Raw genomic sequence first — 18,187 nt, forward strand, 5'->3', positions numbered from 1 at the left:
TCACCAAACAAATGACTGGTTGGGGCCATTCACCTCAGTTGCTGTCTGTGGGATCTTGCTGTGTGTGTGTGTGAACTGGCTGCTGTGTTTTACTACAGAACAACAGTGACTGCGCTTCAGAAGTACTTCATTGGCCGCGAAGCGCTTTGGGACGTCCTGCGGATGTGAAAGGCGCTGTAGAAATGCAAGATCTTTCTTTGTTTAATTGGGAGAGCCACCCTTAAAGTGGAGGGAGGGAGAGTGGGATCCCATTTGAGGGGGTGCCATTTATTTATTGCAGTGGGGAGATTTTCTCTGTTTAGTACTTGTAGTGAGCTTGTAAAGACAGTCAACAAAAGGGATGAAATCGGTCTTCGGGCGCAGTGAAAAGCAGGCGCCTGATTCGCTATCGCCCGTCTTGAGCTACCGCCTCAAGTCTAATTTCACCCCCAGACCCAGGAAATCTCCCCCTCAGGATTTCAAAAGGCAGGAAGGTGGTTATTGGATTCTGAACCGATGTGGGGACTGCGTGAGAGGGAGATCAATGGGACTTCTGGGACTCATTCCGAAACAACACTTGCACAATTACATCCCAAACATTATTCATCAGAGCTCCTGACTGTCATGAGGATAGATGGGATTTGGCAGGCCGACTAATAATACTTGCGTTCAATAAGGGGCTACCAGTCCTTGCTACTTTAATCTGTAGGCCTTTCTTGGGGGGGCTGTTTGCTCCCCTCAAGGCTTTAGCTGATGCTGGGCCACCATTACCTCACCTGCGTAAGTGAGGCTAGACATGGATGATCAGCAGGCTGCACCACATTAAACATTTGTTTTTGAGAGCCCGTGTGGGCGGTGACAGTGACCTTTCACCTTGGGGGGGGGGGGGGGTCCAAGGATCAAATCTACCTTCCACTGCTCCACAAATCAGGACTTCAGTAAGATTTCACCCTTGCGTCACAGGTTTATGATCTTGTTATGATCTTTGGGACTCTCTCCCCCAAAAAGCTGTTGAGGCTCGGCGGGGGGGGTCAACTGAAAACATTTCAAGACTGAGATCGATAGATTTTTGTTGGGTAAGGGTATCAAAGGCGGAAAAATGGAGTTGAGATACAGATCAGCAATGAAGATCTGATTGAATGGGGGTGCAGGCTCGAGGGGCTGAATGGCCTCCAGCTATTCCAATGATCCTAGAGTTCTACATCTTCTAAGTAACTGTGGCAGAGGTGGGGATCATGCTGGCCGCCAGCGCATACAGGAAATCTGTGCGCATGAATATCCGTCTATCGCGTTCAACGGACGGCAGATCAAAGGCAGGTGGACATAAAAGATCCCACGGCACTAAGTTGATGAAGGGCAGGGGAGTTCTCTCCCAGTCCTGGCCGATATTAATCCCTCAGCTAGCAACACTAAAAAGTGATTATCTGGTCATTATCACATTGCTGTTTGTGGGAGCTTGCTGTGCGCAAATTAGCGTTTCCTAAATTACAACAGTACAACAGTACACTACAACAGTGACCACACTTCAAACAGTCCTTCATTGGCTGTGAAGCGCTTTGGGACGTCCTGAGGTGGTGAAAGGCGCTGGAGAAATGAAAGGCTTTCTTCCTTTTCGCTCTTGACTTCCCGGGTGCAACGCCACTCAAGATCGGCCATTGACAGATTTTTGCTGCGCCGCTTATCGATTTATATAATGTTGCGAAGAACACGCTTGAAATCTAGAAATTACCATCGCCGATGAGGCGTAGCCCCTTCCCCCTCATTCTGTGCCGTTTATCAGAGGCATTCACTCTTTTAAAATAAAGGGGTTACGCCTCAATTACGACAACTGCGGAGCGGATTACACGCCCTTTCACCTCAATTAGTGGCAACTAGTTATGGGGCTAAATCTTTCTGTGGGACATAATAAAGACAATCTTTATCCCCTCTCCCCCCCCGCTTTCTTAGAATGATAGAATCTTACAGCGCGGGAGGAGGCCATTCGGCCCATCGTGCCTGTGCTGGCTCTTTGAACGAGCTCTCCGATTAGTCCCACTCCCCCTGGCTCTTTCCCCACAGCCCTGTGAATTTCTCCTTTTCAAGTATTTCTCCAATTCCCCTTAATTGAAAGTTACTATTGAATCTGCTTCCACCGCCCTTTCAGGCAGCGCGTTCCAGATCCAGCTGCGTAAAAAAAAATTCTTCTCTTCTCATCCTCTGGCTCTTTTGCCAATTATCTTAAGTCTGTGTCCTCTGGTTACCGACCCACCTGCCACTGGAAACGGTTTATCTCGATCCACTCGATCAAAAACCCCACAGAGTTTTGAATGCCTCTATTAAATCTCCCCTTAACCTTCTCTGCTCGCTGGTGAACAATCCCAGCTTCCCCTTTTCTACCCTGATCAAAACCCTTCGTTCTTGCCCATTTCCCCCCCCCCGATAATTGTTACCTAGAGACAGACAGAAATGAATAAGAGGACACATACCGGCATCGATACCAGCAGTCAGAGTTGCTTCAAGCCCCCTGCACCAGCTGAAGCTATTTAAAGGCAGCAGCTGTCCCGCAGGAACACTCCAAGGTTTGAGCGTCGATGCAAATCGGGGGGGGGGGAGAGACTTAGTGGCTCCTAATAAGGGGGAGTGAGGGCCCTCTGGCCAGAGAGAGGCTGCACTGTTTTAGAGTCACAGGGGTTTTCTTGTTCATCTGGCCAGGCTAGCTTTCAAAAAACCGTCAAGGGAAATGTAACTTCCTAACCCCTCGGCTGACCTCTTGACATCAAGTCGGCCCTGACATTTGAGTGTATCGTGTTAATTAGGCGTCTACTGAATGTATTAAAATGGTAAAATACAGCTGGATCCCGCTGGACAATATCACACTTATAATACTTCAGACCATTTTTTTTTTATAAAAGAAAGACTTGCATTTATATAGTATCTTTCACGACCTCAGGACGTCCCAAAGCGTGACATAGCCGTTTGTATTCACTGCTGCAACGTAGAAAATGCAGCAGCTAATTTGTGCACAGCAAGCTCCCACAAACAGCAATGTGATAATGACCAGCGAATCTGCTTTTAGTGATGTTGGTTGAGGTATAAATATTGGCCCCAGGACACCGGGGAGAACTCCCCTGCTCTTCTTCGAATAGTGCCGTGGGATCTTTTACATCCACCTGAGAGGGCAGACGGGGCCTCGGTTTAACATCTCATCCGAAAGACGGCACCTCCGACAGTGGCCCACAGACCCGGATAGGTCAGAGGGAATCTCTCCCAGTGTGCATCATACAATCCCAATCCACTACCCTCTGCAAAGTCAAGGTAGCATTTTTCATGTCAACATTCTGTCCTGCTAGAGTGAGCCTCGGCTCACTGGTAGCACTCTCGCCTTTCAGACAGAGGTTGCATAATGCAGACTGACACTCCCAGTGCAGTACTGAGGGAGTGCCGCACTGCCAGAGGGGCAGTACTGAGGGAGCGCCGCACTGTCGGAGGGGCAGTACTGAGGGAGCGCCGCACTGTCGGAGGGGCAGTACTGAGGGAGCGTCGCACTGTCGGAGGGGCAGTACTGAGGGAGCGCCGCACTGTCGGAGGGGCAGTACTGAGGGAGCGCCGCACTGTCGGAGGGGCAGTACTGAGGGAGCGCCGCACTGTCGGAGGGGCAGTACTGAGGGAGCGCAGCACTGTCGGAGGGGCAGTACTGAGGGAGTGCCGCACTGTCGGAGGGGCGGTACTGAGGGAGCGCCGCACTGTCGGAGGGGCAGTACTGAGGGAACGCCGCACTGTCGGAGAGGCAGTACTGAGGGAGCGCCGCACTGTCGGAGGGGCGGTACTGAGGGAGCGCCGCACTGTCGGAGGGGCAGTACTGAGGGAACGCCACACTGTCGGAGAGGCAGTACTGAGGGAGCGCTGCACTGTCGGAGGGGCGGTACTGAGGGAGCGCCGCACTGTCGGAGGGGCAGTACTGAGGGAGTGCCGCACTGTCGGAGGGGCAGTACTGAGGGAGTGCCGCACTGTCGGAGGGGCAGTACTGAGGGAGCGCCGCACTGTCGGAGGGGCAGTACTGAGGGAGTGCCGCACTGTCGGAGGGGCAGTACTGAGGGAGCGCCGCACTGTCGAGGGGCAGTACTGAGGGAGTGCCGCACTGTTGGAGGGGCAGTACTGAGGGAGTGCCGCACTGTCGGAGGGGCAGTACTGAGGGAGTGTTGCACTGTCGGAGGGGCAGTACTGAGGGAGCGCAGCACTGTCGGAGTGTCAGTACTGAGGGAGCGCTGCACTGTTGGAGGGTCAGTACTTAGGGAGCACAGCAATGTCGGAGGGGCAGTACTCAGGGAGCGCCGCACTGTCGGAGGGGCAGTACTGAGGGAGCGCAGCACTGTCGGAGGGGCAGTACTGAGGGAGTGTCGGAGGGGCGGTACTGAGGGAGCGCCGCACTGTCAGAGGGGCAGTACTGAGGGAGCGCCGCACTGTCGGAGAGGCAGTACTGAGGGAGCGCTGCACTGTCGGAGGGGCGGTACTAAGGGAGCGCCGCACTGTCGGAGGGGCAGTACTGAGGGAGCGCCACACTGTCGGAGGGGCAGTACTGAGGGAGTGCCGCACTGTCGGAGGGGCGGTACTGAGGGAGCGCCGCACTGTCGGAGGGGCGGTACTGAGGGAGCGCCGCACTGTCGGAGAGGCAGTACTGAGGGAGCGCTGCACTGTCGGAGGGGCGGTACTAAGGGAGCGCCGCACTGTCGGAGGGGCAGTACTGAGGGAGTGCCGCACTGTCGGAGGGGCAGTACTGAGGGAGTGCCGCACTGTCGGAGGGGCAGTACTGAGGGAGTGCCGCACTGTCGGAGGGGCAGTACTGAGGGAGCGCCACACTGTCGGAGGGGCAGTACTGAGGGAGTGCCGCACTGTCGGAGGGGCAGTACTGAGGGAGCGCCGCACTGTTGAGGGGCAGTACTGAGGGAGTGCCGCACTGTTGGAGGGGCAGTACTGAGGGAGTGCCGCACTGTCGGAGGGGCAGTACTGAGGGAGTGTTGCACTGTCGGAGGGGCAGTACTGAGGGAGCGCAGCACTGTCGGAGTGTCAGTACTGAGGGAGCGCTGCACTGTTGGAGGGTCAGTACTTAGGGAGCACAGCAATGTCGGAGGGGCAGTACTGAGGGAGTGCTGCACTGTCGGAGGGTCAGTACTGAGGGAGCGCCGCACTGTTGGAGGGTCAGTACTTAGGAAGCACCGCACTGTCAGAGGGGCAGTACTGAGGGAGTGCTGCACTGTCAGAGGGGCAGTACTGATGGAGTGCCGCACTGTTGGAGGTGCTGTTTTTCGGATGAGACGTTAAACCGAGGCCCCATCTGCTCTCTCAGGTGGGCGGAAAAGATCCCACGGCCACTATTGGAAGCAGAGCAGGGTAGTTCTCCCGGGTTTCCTGGGCCAATATTTATCCCTCAACCAACATCACTAAAAATCAGATTATCTGATCATTATCACTTTGACGTTTGTGAGATCTTGCTGTGCTCAAATTGGCTGCCGCGCTTCCTACATTACAACAGTGACTGCACTTCAGAAAGTGCTTCATTGGCTGTGAAGCACTTTGGGAGGTCCTGAGGTGGTGAAAGGCGCGGTGTAAATGCGAGTCTTTCTTTTTCAGAGATGCCCACTCCAACCGATCCAGAAACACGCCGGCAGGAACTGGCTGAAATAGCCCAACAAAGCCACACTGCCGCAACAGAGAAACTGCAAACTAGCCGCTGGCGCGCGCCAGAGGAACAGGACAGGCGTTTCCAATCAGCCAGACATTGCATCTGAGATCTTCCTGTGGATTCTGGGCGAGCTGGAGAGGTAAACACCAGAGCTGGGCTAATTATACCGGGGAGGAAGCTGGGAGAGTAACAATAGACCCATGTTGCCTTTCTGCGTGAATAGCATCGGCATTCTTTCCGGTGACATTTCCCCAAGTATTCCGTGTGGCCTGTCATTGACACCCCATGCAGTTGGCATGCGGAGGTCGGGCGCAGTGTTAAGAGGAGCGCCAGCTGTCATCGCCCAGTCTGAATTTAGAGGATCTCATGATAGATTTTCCAATTGCGGAAATTCTTTCCCGTCGCTCCCGGGTAATAACTTCGCTGTCACGGTTCTATACAGTGATTTTATTTATTTTTAAATTTTGACGGTCTACTATTTCAAGGTGAAAATTTCCCCGAAGATGTTTCAAATTTTAATTGCAGTAAACGCGCAGAAAATGATTGACTAAAATATCTCGCCCCAAAACTCAAGAGTTTAAAGAAAACCCGCCAACACTGGAGGCGTCAATTAAACAGAACAAGGCGACCGACACGGCGTGTCTCTGTTCCACAAACTAGTTATAGGGTAGCGACCACAGCTGGCAGGACCAGAGTTATACTGAGGCTTGTGAATCAAGCTCTGCCTGTCAGGAGAGAGCACTCGATGTCAATCTATCTTACCTTTGTCCCTCGCTTTATTTTGTATCCATCTTCCTGTCTGCGCACTATTTCTGTCTAACTCTCCATCTGTCTATCTTTAACGCACTATTTATGTCTATCTCTCCATCTTGTTAGTCTCACTCAATCTGTATCTCTATTCCTGTTTTACTAGCTCACTCAATCTGTATCTCTATTCCTGTTTTACTAGCTCACTCAATCTGTATCTCTATTCCTGTTTTACTCTCTATCTTGAACTCTCTTTTTATGATGGGCTATCTGCATATCAGTAATTCTCGATTTATGTTGATTTATTTCCATCTGTAACTCTCTATTTCTGCTTGAATAACTCCCCGTTACTCTCTATTCATTTGACTACCTCTCTCTATCCGTTATCAATCTCCAGGTCTGCCTCTCTCAGCCAATGGCTCAGTTGGGAACACCCTCACCTCTGGGGCAGAAGGTTGTGGCTTCAACAACAACAACAACTTGTATTTATATAGCACCTTTAACATAGTAAAATGTCCCAAGGCGCTGCACAGGAGTATTTTAAGACAAAAAAATTTGACACCGAGCCACATAAGGATAAATTAGGGCTGTTGACCATAAGCTTGCTCAAAGTGGTAGGTTTTAAAGAGCGTCTTAAAGGAGGAGAGGTAGCGAGGCGGAGAGGTTTAGGCAGGGAATTCCAGAGCTTAGGGCCCAGGCCACGGAAGGCACGGCCACCAAAGTTTGAGCGATTATAATCAGGGATGCTCAAGAGGGCAGAATTAGAGGAGCGCAGGTATCTTGGGGGGTTGTGGGGCTGGGGAGATTTTAAGAGATAGGGAGGGGCGAGGCTACGGAGGGATTTGAAAACAAGGATGAGAATTATGAAATCGCGGCGCTGCTTAACCGGGAGCCAATGTAGGTCAGCGAGCACAGGGGTGATGGGCAAACGGGACTTGGTGCGAGTTAGGACATGGGCAGCCGAGCTTTGGATGACCTACTCCAGGACTTGAACACAAAAATCTAGGCTGACACTCCAGTGCAGTGCTGAGGGAGTGCTGCACTGTCGGAGGTGCTGTCTTTCGGATGAGACATTAAACCGAGGCCCCATCTGCTCCCTCAGGTGGACGTAAAAGATCCCACGGGCACTATTTCGAAGAAGAGCAGGGCAGTTATCCCCAGTGTCCTGGGCCAATATTTATCCCTCAATCAACATCACTAAAACAGATTATCTGGTCATTATCACATTACTGTTTGTGGGAGCTTGCAAATTGGCTGCCGCATTTCCTACATTACAACAGTGACTACACTTCAAAAAAGTACTTCATTGGCTGTAAAGCACTTTGGGACATCCGGTGGTCATGAAAGGTGCTACATAAATGCAAGTCTATCTCTGACTCTATCTGCACTCTCATATTTCTGGCTGACTCTCTGTATCAGCCACTCTATCTACATTTCTCTATTTCTGTCTGACTATCTCTATATCGGACTCTCTATCCATTTCAATATCCTTATCCATGCCTTTCCTGATTTGACTCCCTCTTCCGTATCTCTATATCTGTCTAACCTTGGCTGATAGCTCAGATTGTGTCTGTGTATATGTATCCTGTTTCCCAGTTATGTCAAACCTGCAATTTTCTCCACAATTACTCAATATCATCAATGAAGTAAGTTCGAAACGCAATGGAAGTGAATTATTGGATGTTTACTCGGTACGCCTGCACAATTCTATGAACTCACTCCGTTAATTCCCCTCTCAAGGGGTGGGCGAATGCAGCATAACTGGATTAAGTGAAGCTGCCAGCTCCCCTGGACTGGTTACACAGCAGTGTAATTACATTTCCAGTAACACAGCCTTCCGCGGGGGAGAGAGAGAGAGAGAGAGAGAGAGAGAGTCATCTATTAATAAGATCAGAGGATTTACACATCACCATTCACAGGCCACTGAGTTTAGGGGGACACATTTCGCTCCTTGGTAACAACATATAACGCCCTCTATGTGAAGTGGCTCCGGTTATATTAAGCGGCTTATTTAAAATCTGTCAGATGCTTCTCTAATTTCACTGAAGGTGACATTAGGGATGGAGGTTTCCGCAGATTCTGCTCCATGTGGGGTCTGTCCTTACAGGATCCGTCCAGTTCTCTTTCCTTTATTTTCAAACTGAAAGGTCCAAAAGAACAGGGCCCGATAAATAATGAAATAAATAAAGTGCTGTGAACGCCTGCAGCGAGGTGAAACATCCCCAAGGCGTTATACGGGAGTGTAATTAGACAAAAAACTGACGCCGAGCTGAAGAAGCGGACATTCGGACAGGTGACCAAAAGCTTGGTCCAGAAGGGAGGTTTTAAGGAGGAGAGCGAGGCGGAGAGGTTTAGGCAGGGAATTCTAGAGTTAGGGCCTAGATAGCTAAAGGCACGTTTATTACGTTTATATGTACACATTCACAGCTACAATATATGGATGTAGTATAATATATTCATGTTTGAATTATGCATCCTATTTCACGTATCTATTTTCGATATTTGAATCTATGAATAATATTTGCTATATATGAAAAAGTAGAGTAATATCCACATGTGGTATACACATGAATGAAGTATTCATGTACTTATTTGATATACCAGGTAAAATATATGTATTCATGTAAATTTATATAAAATCTTACAGCACAGGAGGAGGCCATTGGGCCCATCGTGCCTGTGCCGGCTCTTTGAACAAGCTCTCCAATTAGTCCCACTCCCCACTGCTCTTTCCCCACAGCCCTGCAATATTTTCCTTTTCAAGTATTTATCCAATTCCCTTTTGGAAGTTACCACTGAATCCGCTTCCACCGCCCTTTCAGGCAGCGTGTTCCAGATCACAACAACTCGCTGCGTAAAAACATTCTCCTCATCTCCCCTCTGGTTCTTTTGCCGATTATCTTCAATCTGTGTCCTCTGGTTACCGACCCTCCTGCCAGTGGAAACATTTTCTCCTTATTTACTCTATCAAAACCCTTGATCATTTTTAACATCTCTACTGAATCTCCCCTTGACTTTCTCTGCTCTAATCCCAGCTTTTCTCATCTCTGCACTGAACTGAAGTAACATGTATACATGCAGAGGTGGATGTGTATGCACATATTTCCTAACTAATAGAGCAAAGGCTGTCTCCCCTTTTCTTCTTATCCAATGAAGTCAAATCTTACCTCAGGTTTCCCCCCTACCCTAGCCCTGAACCCACGTCATTCTCTAGTTTCTCTCCTATCTACCTTCATGCCCTCTCCGAGCTCCTCGCATCCATGAGACCCACCACCTGCTCCCTCCATCCCATTCCTACTAAGCGGATGAACTGCTCAACTTCCCTTCCTGGCCTCCAAGTTAGATTAACATCTCCAGAGCATCTCCAGTAATGGTTTCACTGTCCACCCTGCACCATTACCTCTGGAGTCCCCCAACCATCTATACTTGGCTACCTCCTCTCCCTCGTCTACATGTTGCCTGTTCTGATGACGGGTTCGACCCAAAACGTTAACTCTGTTTCTCTCTCGATGCTGCCTGGCCTGCTGAGTGTTTCCAGCATTTTCTGTTGTTATTTCAGACTTCCAGCAGCCGCAGTATTTTGCTATTAGATTAACATTGTAAATGGTTCCCTCTTCTCAGGTGCTGCCAAAACCACCGTCAGCACCCCCCATCCTCAGAACACCCACCCTCCACCCCTCTGCCATTGCAAACTACCACCCCATCCCCAACCTGCTTTCCTCTCTAGTCCTTGAAGGTAGTGTCACCTCCCAAATCCATGCCCATCTTTCGGGCGACCCTACCATAGCACTGAAACAGCACCAAAAGACATAAATAACATCCTCTGTCCTTCCTTGCCATCACCATCTCCAACCTCCCTTCCCTCTCCAAAATTCCTCGATCATGTTGTCGCCTCCAAAATCCATGCGCACCTTTCTTGCAACTCCACGTTTGAATCGCGCCAGTCTGGTTTCAACCTCTGCCACAGCACTGAAACAGCCCTCAACAAAGTCACAAATTACATCCTCTGTGACTGTGACCGGGGTGACCTATCCCTCTCCATTCCCCTTGACCTATCTGCAGCCTTTGACCTGGCCGATGACACCATCCTCCTCCAGCTTAGCGGGACTGCCTTCACTTACTTCCACTCTGACCTATCCAATCATAGCCAGAGCATCGCTAGTAATGGCTTCACTGCCCACCCTGCGCCATTACCTCTGGAGTCCCCCAACCATCTATCCTTGGCCACCTCCTCTCCCTCATCTACACACTGCCCCTGGTGACATCATTCAGAGACATGGGGGCTGATTTTGCCAATGGGGGCGTGTTGGAGGCGGGACTGCTGCTTGTCGGGTTTCAGTCCCGCCTCCATCGACTTACATAGAAACATAGAAGATAGGAGCAGGAGTCGGCCATTCGGCCCCTCGAGCCTGCTCCGCCATTCAATGAGATCATGGCTGATCATCCAAACTCAGTACCCTGTCCCTGCTTTCTCCCCATATCCCTTGATCCCTTTAGCCTTAAGAAATATATCTAACTCCTTCTTGAATATATTTAATGAATTGGCCTCAACTGCCTTCTGTGGTAGAGAATTCCACAGGTTCACCACTCTCTGGGTGAAGAAATTCCTCCTCATCTCAGTCCTAAATGGCTTACCCCTTATCCTTAGACTGTGACCCCTGGTTCTGGACTCCCCCGCCATCGGGAACATCCTTCCTGCATCTAGTCTGTCTAGTCCCGTTAGAATTTTATAAGTTTCAATGAGATCCCCTCTCATTCTTCTAAACTCCAGCGAGTATAAGCCCAATAGACCCAATCTCTCCTCATATGTCATTCCTGCCATCCCAGGTATCAGTCTGGTGAATCTTCGCTGCACTCCCTCCATGGCAAGAACATCCTTCCTCAGATAAGGCGACCAAAACTGCACACAATACTCAAGATGTGGTCTCACCAAGGCCCTGTACAACTGCAGCAAGACATCCTTGTTCCTGTACTCGAACCCTCTCGCTACGAAGGTCAACATACCATTTTCCTTCTTAACCGCCTGCTGCACCTGCATAGCGAGAGGGTTCGAGTACAGGAACAAGGATGTCTTGCTGCAGTTGTACAGGGCCTTGGTGAGACCACACCTTGAGTATTGTGTGCAGTTTTGGTCGCCTTATCTGAGGAAGGATGTTCTTGCCATGGAAGGAGTTCAGCGAAGATTCACCAGACTGATACCTGGGATGGCAGGAATGACGTATGAGGAGAGATTAGGTCGATTGGGCTTGTACTCGCTGGAGTTTAGAAGAATGAGAGGGGATCTCATTTAAACTTATAAAATTCTGGCAGGACTGGACAGACTAGATGCAGGGAGGATGTTCCCGATGGCCGGGGAATCCAGAACCAGGGGTCACAGTCTAAGGATAAGGGGTAGGCCTTTTAGGACAGAAATGAGGAGGAATTTCTTAACCCAGAGAGTGGTGAACCTGTGGAATTCTCTACCACAGAAGGCAGTGGAGGCCAATTCATTAAATATATTCAAGAAGGAGTTGGATATATTTCTTAAGGCTAAAGGGATCAAGGGATATGGGGAGAAGGCAGGGACAGGGTACTGAACTTGGATGATCAGCCATGATCGCATTGAATGGCGGAGCAGGCTCGAGGGGCCGAATGGCCTACTCCTGCTCCTATCTTCTATATTTCTATGTTTACGGCCAATCCACGCTATTTTCCCTTGATTGACCTTGTTAAGCCCGCCCAGTGGGCCCAGCAGGCCAATTAAAGGGAAGCCAGTTACAGAGAACGTCAGCATATGTCGCTTCATCCGACAAAAAATTTTGACAGATGAATTGTCATCGTTTGACAGCTCTGTGAAACTGTCAAACACTGACATTCTCTGTTGTTTGATGAGTCCTTGTGTTCAAGACTCATCAAACCTATCTGCTGAGCAGAAATTAGATGGTTGTTGCATCGGAGAATGCAGCAGCCATCTGTCATCTCTGCCGGTGAGATGCGGGAGTCTCCGGTTCCCCAAGTGTTGAAGCCTGCAGGAAGAAACAAAGGTAAGTAAACATTTTCTATCACTTTTCACTCACCTCTCCACACTTGCACCCATCACTCACCTCCACAGCGCACTTTTGCACCCCGCAGACCCCCGCAGACCAACTACTCGCCTCGGTGACCCTGGCGGGGTTTCCCAACGTCCTCTGGTGGAAAAATGGGGATAATGCTCTTAACTACCTGCTAACTACCTGTTAACTACCTGTTAACTGCCTGTTAACTACCTGTTAACAGGCAGTTGAGTGGCTGTAACCCCCTTCCCGCCTCCAGGAGACGGGACCTGGCGCGGGTCGGCTACCCGCCTCCTGGGAAGATGGCACAGAGGCGGGTTGGGGGCAGGATGGGTACCCGCCCCCAGATTCTGCCATTTTCCCGGCAGTTCCGCCTCCATACCCGCCTCCCCAGGGCTGGCGAGATCGCCCCCTTGGGCTCAGCTTCCACATGTACGCTGACGAAACCCAGCTCTACCTCTCCATCACTGCTCTCGACCCCACCACAGCCTGTGTTGTTAGACTGCTTGTTATTGATTAGGACTCGTACCCCCCCACCCCCGTCCAACAACAACAATGACAACTTGCATTTATATAGCACCTTTAAGAGGCCAGAATTGGAGGAGCGCAGAGATCTTGTGGAGGATTGTGGGGCTGGAGGAGGTTACAGAGATAGGGAGGGGCGAGGCCTTCTATCACATCTGTGGACACTGACTCCTTCTCCACACAATAGGGAAGAAGCATTTGTAGCCGTCTCTGAATAGATAGCCGAGTAAAGGCTCACTGGGAAACCACTCGATTCATTCCATGCTGGTTCTATTGTTGGACAGTACATGGCCCTCTAATATCAGAGTTCAATAAAGTCCTCCCCTAGTAACTTCAGCCCCACATTGACACTACACAGACCCCACCTGGAGTGACCGTGTTCAGTCCTGGGCCCCGCCCCTCAGGAAGGATATCTCGGCCTTGGAGGGGGAGCAGCGCAGATTCACCAGAACGATACCCGGGGCTAAAAGGGTTAAATTACAGGGGCAGGTTTCACAGACTGGGCTTGTGTTCCCTCGAGTTTAGAAGATTAAGGGGTGATCTAATCGAGGTGTTGAAGATGATTAAAGGAGTTGATCGGGTGGATCGAGAGAAACTATTTCCTCTGGTGGGGGGAGTCCAGAACAAGGGGGCAGAACCTTAAAATTAGAGCCAGGCCATTCAGGGGTGATGTCAGGAAGCACTTCTTCACACAAAGGGGGGTGGAAATCTGGAACTCTCTCCCCCAAAAAGCTGTTGAGGCCGGAGATCAATTGGAAATTTCAAAACTGAGACTGATAGATTTTTGTTGGGTAAGGGGTATTAAGGGTTACAGAACCAAGGTGGGTAGATGGAGTCAAGATACCGATCAGCCCTGATGTAATTGAATGGCGGAACAGGCTCGAGAGGCTGAATGACCTCCTCCTGTTCCTATGTTCCTACGCCTTCTCGACCCAAAGATTCATTACAAGTGTTCCATTGGATTGCTAACAGCTTAAGCACGGAATGAGAATGATCAAGCCCCTTCCTTTCATGGATCACGAAGAACCCGTTTGGGATGCATTAACGCGCTAACTTTAATATCGCAGGGGGGTGGTTTCTTGCTGCATTGGGATGCTGAAGTTGATGTGTGAATCAAGGAGTGGGATCAGCCATCAGGCTCCCTTGAGGTTAGAAGATGGAATGGTGATCTGATCAAGGTGTTCAAAATGTTAAAAGGATCCGACAGGAGAGATACGGAGAAAGCATTTCCTCTCACGGGGGAGTCAAGAACAAGGGGGCAGGACCTTAAAATTAGAGCCAGGCCGTTCAGGGGTGAAATCAGGAAGCACTTCTTCACACAAAGAGTGGTGGGAATCTGGAACTCTCTCCCCCACATGTCTGTGGATGCTTCGGGACATCTGGATCTTCAAGACTGAGATCAATAGGTTTTGTTGGGTGAGGATATCAAGGGATATGGAGCAAAGGCTGGTAATTGGAGTTGAGGTACAGATCAGCCATGATCCAATTGAATGGCGGAACAGGCTGGTGGGGGTGAATAGCCTCCTCCTGCTCCTAATGTTCCAGAGGGACCTTTACTTTGCATCCTCTGGTCTGGGCATGCTTGGTACCTGAAATGGAAAGTGCTCCACCTTTCATCTTCATCAGCAAAATCACTGCAAAAACAAATCATTCTTACAAGCTGCATTAAATGAAAAGGAAAAGGCTGCTCCCCACAGTAACTGGGCAGCAGCTTCTAGCAGAGCGTGCAGTCATTCGGAGAACACTACCCCTGACCAGAATGCCCCTCCCCGATCTGTCCCTTGCACTTAACCATTTGGAGACGGCCTATTTTTTTTTGTTGCACTTCACTGAAGTACCAAGCACGCAGGTGTAAAAATAATCTGTTAAAGTTCTTGCACAAGAGGGCACCCTTCCTGCCAGTCCCACACTCGCTCTCTCTCCTGTAACAGGTTGCTCCTCACACTTTGCTCAACGGAGCTGCTGTCGCGATGAGCAACGCCACCAGAGGGCCGCGAGTGGGCCTGACAACAGCTACTGGACTCCAGACCGAGTTCATGGCGTGAAAGCCCTGGTGGGAAAAGGCCCAGGAATGATTATCCAACCAACAGACGCTTTAACCCGTTTGTACCACACTCCTCCCACTCTGTCCCTTCCGCCTCAATGTTACTCAAACACAACGACTGCCGCCTGTGTTAAAATCTCTCGCGAACGTACATCCATGCCAGCCGTGTGGGTCCCTGCTGCCGGCAGCCAGCACTGTCAGAAGGTGCTGGGGATTTGGCAGGGTGATATTTAGCACTCTTTCCCATCACCTGCTGCAGCTAGGGTTAAAAAGAAAACAACCTTAAGTCTTTTTTTGTCAACCACAGGCGCCTTATTATGATGGTGTTGCCATGGGCACTGAGAGGGATCGATTGCTTCCTGCCTCTCTATTTCTCGTGCAAGGTGATGCCTTGCACATTTTCAGAGCCTTGCACACACACACCACCGATTCAAATGGATATTCCTGTGGGATTCGCTCGCAACAATCACCACACACACACACACACACACAATGAAACAGCTCCTGTCAAGCTCTTGCACGCCGACTGCAACTGAAAGACTGCAATGGTAATTTCACAGCCTCCTCCCCACAGCCCCTTCCCAAAAGGCGATGCATTCAAAATAAGAGGGAGAGAGAGACACACACACAGAATGAGATGTCCCTGCTCATTAAAACCGCATGCATTCTGTGCAGAATGGAGAAATGAATCGAGGCGAGACAGGCGCCTTACCGGTGTCTGACTGGGGAGACGCACACTGGACAGTCAGTTGCAGGTGTTCGGAGACAATGAGCGAGCAGGACAGGACAGACTTGCTTGCTGTCTGTGTCGTTTGATCCAAGGTTGTGTTGTGTGTCTGGAGAGCGGGGGGGGGGGGGAAATAATAATAATGATGATGATGATGATGAGCAAATGGGAAGAATCTCGCGATGTTTGCTGAGACACTGCGGGGGCCCAGTGTCCGCAGTTGTGCTTGGATGGGGAGAGGGAGATGGGGAGGATTGACTGCTTGCTCGGAGCTGAGCGAGTGTTCGCCACCTGTCTCTACCCCCCCCCCCCCCCCCCCCCCACCACCAACAGCGAGCGGCTGCGGGAGGAGAAATTAATGCCACATTCAAAATTGTTAAAGCATTCTATTTCTCAGACATCTAGCACGACAAAAGATGTGTTCCTCTCTTTAAAAAAAAGACCAATGTGTTATTATTTCTCAATGAAACTGACATTTGCAATTTTAACACGGTGCACGCAATGAATCGTGATCTTCATTTTCTTTCTGTGTTGTAAACATATATCTCTCCTTTGAAGTCCTTCATTTCCACCTGGATCCTGCCCCTCTCTGTATTGTCTGCTGAACATGCTCTCTCTTTTTTGACAATTAACTACAATTGGAACACCACGGTCTGTGGGCACCAATAATGCCAATTCCAGCTCCCAGTTCTGTACTTGAACTTTTCAAGAATGAATCACACCGGCCCTTCAGGATCAAAATTGAGTTTGCTGTACAATAAAACAAAATGTCCAGGGTGTAGCTATTACACAGCCACCGCACCCCTCCTGCCCCCATCCCACTCTGAGACAGATGCCCATTAAAGAGAATGAACTTGCATTTCTCCAGCGCCTGTCACGAATTCAGGACATCCCAAAGCGCTTTACAACCAATGAAGTACATTTGAAGTGTAGTCACTGTTGTAATGTAGGAAATGCAGCAGCCAATTTGCACACAGCAAGCTCCCACAAACAGTAATGTGATAATGAATAGATAATCTGTTTTAGTGATGTTGATTGAGGGATAAATATTGGCCAGGTCACCGGGGAGAACACCCCTGCTCTTCTTCAAAATAGTGGCCGTGGGATCTTTTACATTCATCTGAGAGAGCAGACGGGGGCCTCATCCGTCTCGTCCAAAAGACAGCACCTCTAACAATGCAGCACTCCCTCAGTACTGCCTCTCTAACAGTGCAGAGCTACCTTACTACTGCCCCTCCGACAGTGCGGCGCTCCCTCAGTACTGCCCCTCCGACAGTGCGGCGCTCCCTCAGTACTGTCCCTCCGACAGTGCAGCACCACTTCAGTACTGCCCCTCCGACAGTGCAGCACCACCTCAGTACTGCCCCTCCAACAGTGCGGCGCTCCCTCAGTACTGCCCCTCCGACAGTGCAGCCCTCCCTCAGTACTGCCCCTCCGACAGTGCGGTGCTCCCTCAGTACTGCCCCTCCGACAGTGCAGCGCTCCCTTAGTACTGCCCCTCCGACAGTGCAGCACCACTTCAGTACTGCCCCTCCGACAGTACAGCACCACCTCAGTACTGCCCCTCCGACAGTGCAGCGCTCCCTCAGTACTGCCCCTCCGACAGTGCGGCGCTCCCTCAGTACTGCCCCTCCGACAGTGCGGCGCTCCCTCAGTACTGCCCCTCCGACAGTGCTGCACTCCCTCAGTACTGCCCCTCCGACAGTGCAGCGCTCCCTCAGTACTGCCCCTCCGACAGTGCGGCGCTCCCTCAGTACTGCCCCTCCGACAGTGCAGCACTCCCTCAGTACTGCCCCTCTGACAGTGCAGCGCTCCCTCAGTACTGCCCCTCCGACAGTGCAGCGCTCCCTCAGTACTGCCCCTCCGACAGTGTAGCGCTCCCTCAGTACTGCCCCTCCGACAGTGCGGCGCTCCCTCAGTACTGCCCCTCCGACAGTACAGCGCTCCCTCAGTACTGCCCCTCCAACAGTGCGGCGCTCCCTCAGTACTGCCCCTCCGACAGTGCAGCGCTCCCTCAGTACTGCCCCTCCGACAGTGCGGCGCTCCCTCAGTACTGCCCCTCCGACAGTGCGGCGCTCCCTCAGTACTGCCCCTCCGACAGTGCTGCACTCCCTCAGTACTGCCCCTCCGACAGTGCAGCGCTCCCTCAGTACTGCCCCTCCGACAGTGCGGTGCTCCCTCAGTACTGCCCCTCCGACAGTGCAGCACTCCCTCAGTACTGCCCCTCTGACAGTACGGCGCTCCCTCAGTACTGCCCCTCCGACAGTGCAGCGCTCCCTCAGTACTGCCCCTCCGACAGTGCGGCGCTCCCTCAGTACTGCCCCTCCGACAGTGCAGCACTCCCTCAGTACTGCCCCTCTGACAGTGCAGCGCTCCCTCAGTACTGCCCCTCCGACAGTGCAACGCTCCCTCAGTACTGCCCCTCCGACAGTGTAGCGCTCCCTCAGTACTGCCCCTCCGACAGTGCGGTGCTC

The 18,187-nt window shown here is 51.1% G+C and overlaps 1 protein-coding gene across 2 annotated transcripts in view; it reads right to left on the minus strand.

Annotated features, from left to right (window-relative positions):
* The window catches only part of LOC147081766 (acetylcholinesterase-like), a 39,931-nt gene extending 24,113 nt beyond the window's left edge, over positions 1-15,818 (minus strand). Inside the window, exon 1 of one of the 2 annotated variants that reach the window (XM_085980699.1) lies at positions 15,699-15,818. The gene's annotated coding sequence lies outside the window, so the exon portion shown is untranslated. Of the gene's footprint in view, positions 1-2,444; positions 2,545-15,698 lie in introns of those variants that run through there. The other variant, XM_085980697.1, reaches the window with a different exon arrangement.
* Between the last annotated feature and the right edge of the window lie 2,369 nt (positions 15,819-18,187).

The sequence above is a fragment of the Somniosus microcephalus genome, unplaced genomic scaffold, assembly GCF_052327205.1.
Source record: "Somniosus microcephalus isolate GS21.2 unplaced genomic scaffold, FLI_Smic_1.0 scaffold433, whole genome shotgun sequence".
In the NCBI taxonomy this organism is placed as follows: Eukaryota; Metazoa; Chordata; class Chondrichthyes; order Squaliformes; family Somniosidae; genus Somniosus; species Somniosus microcephalus.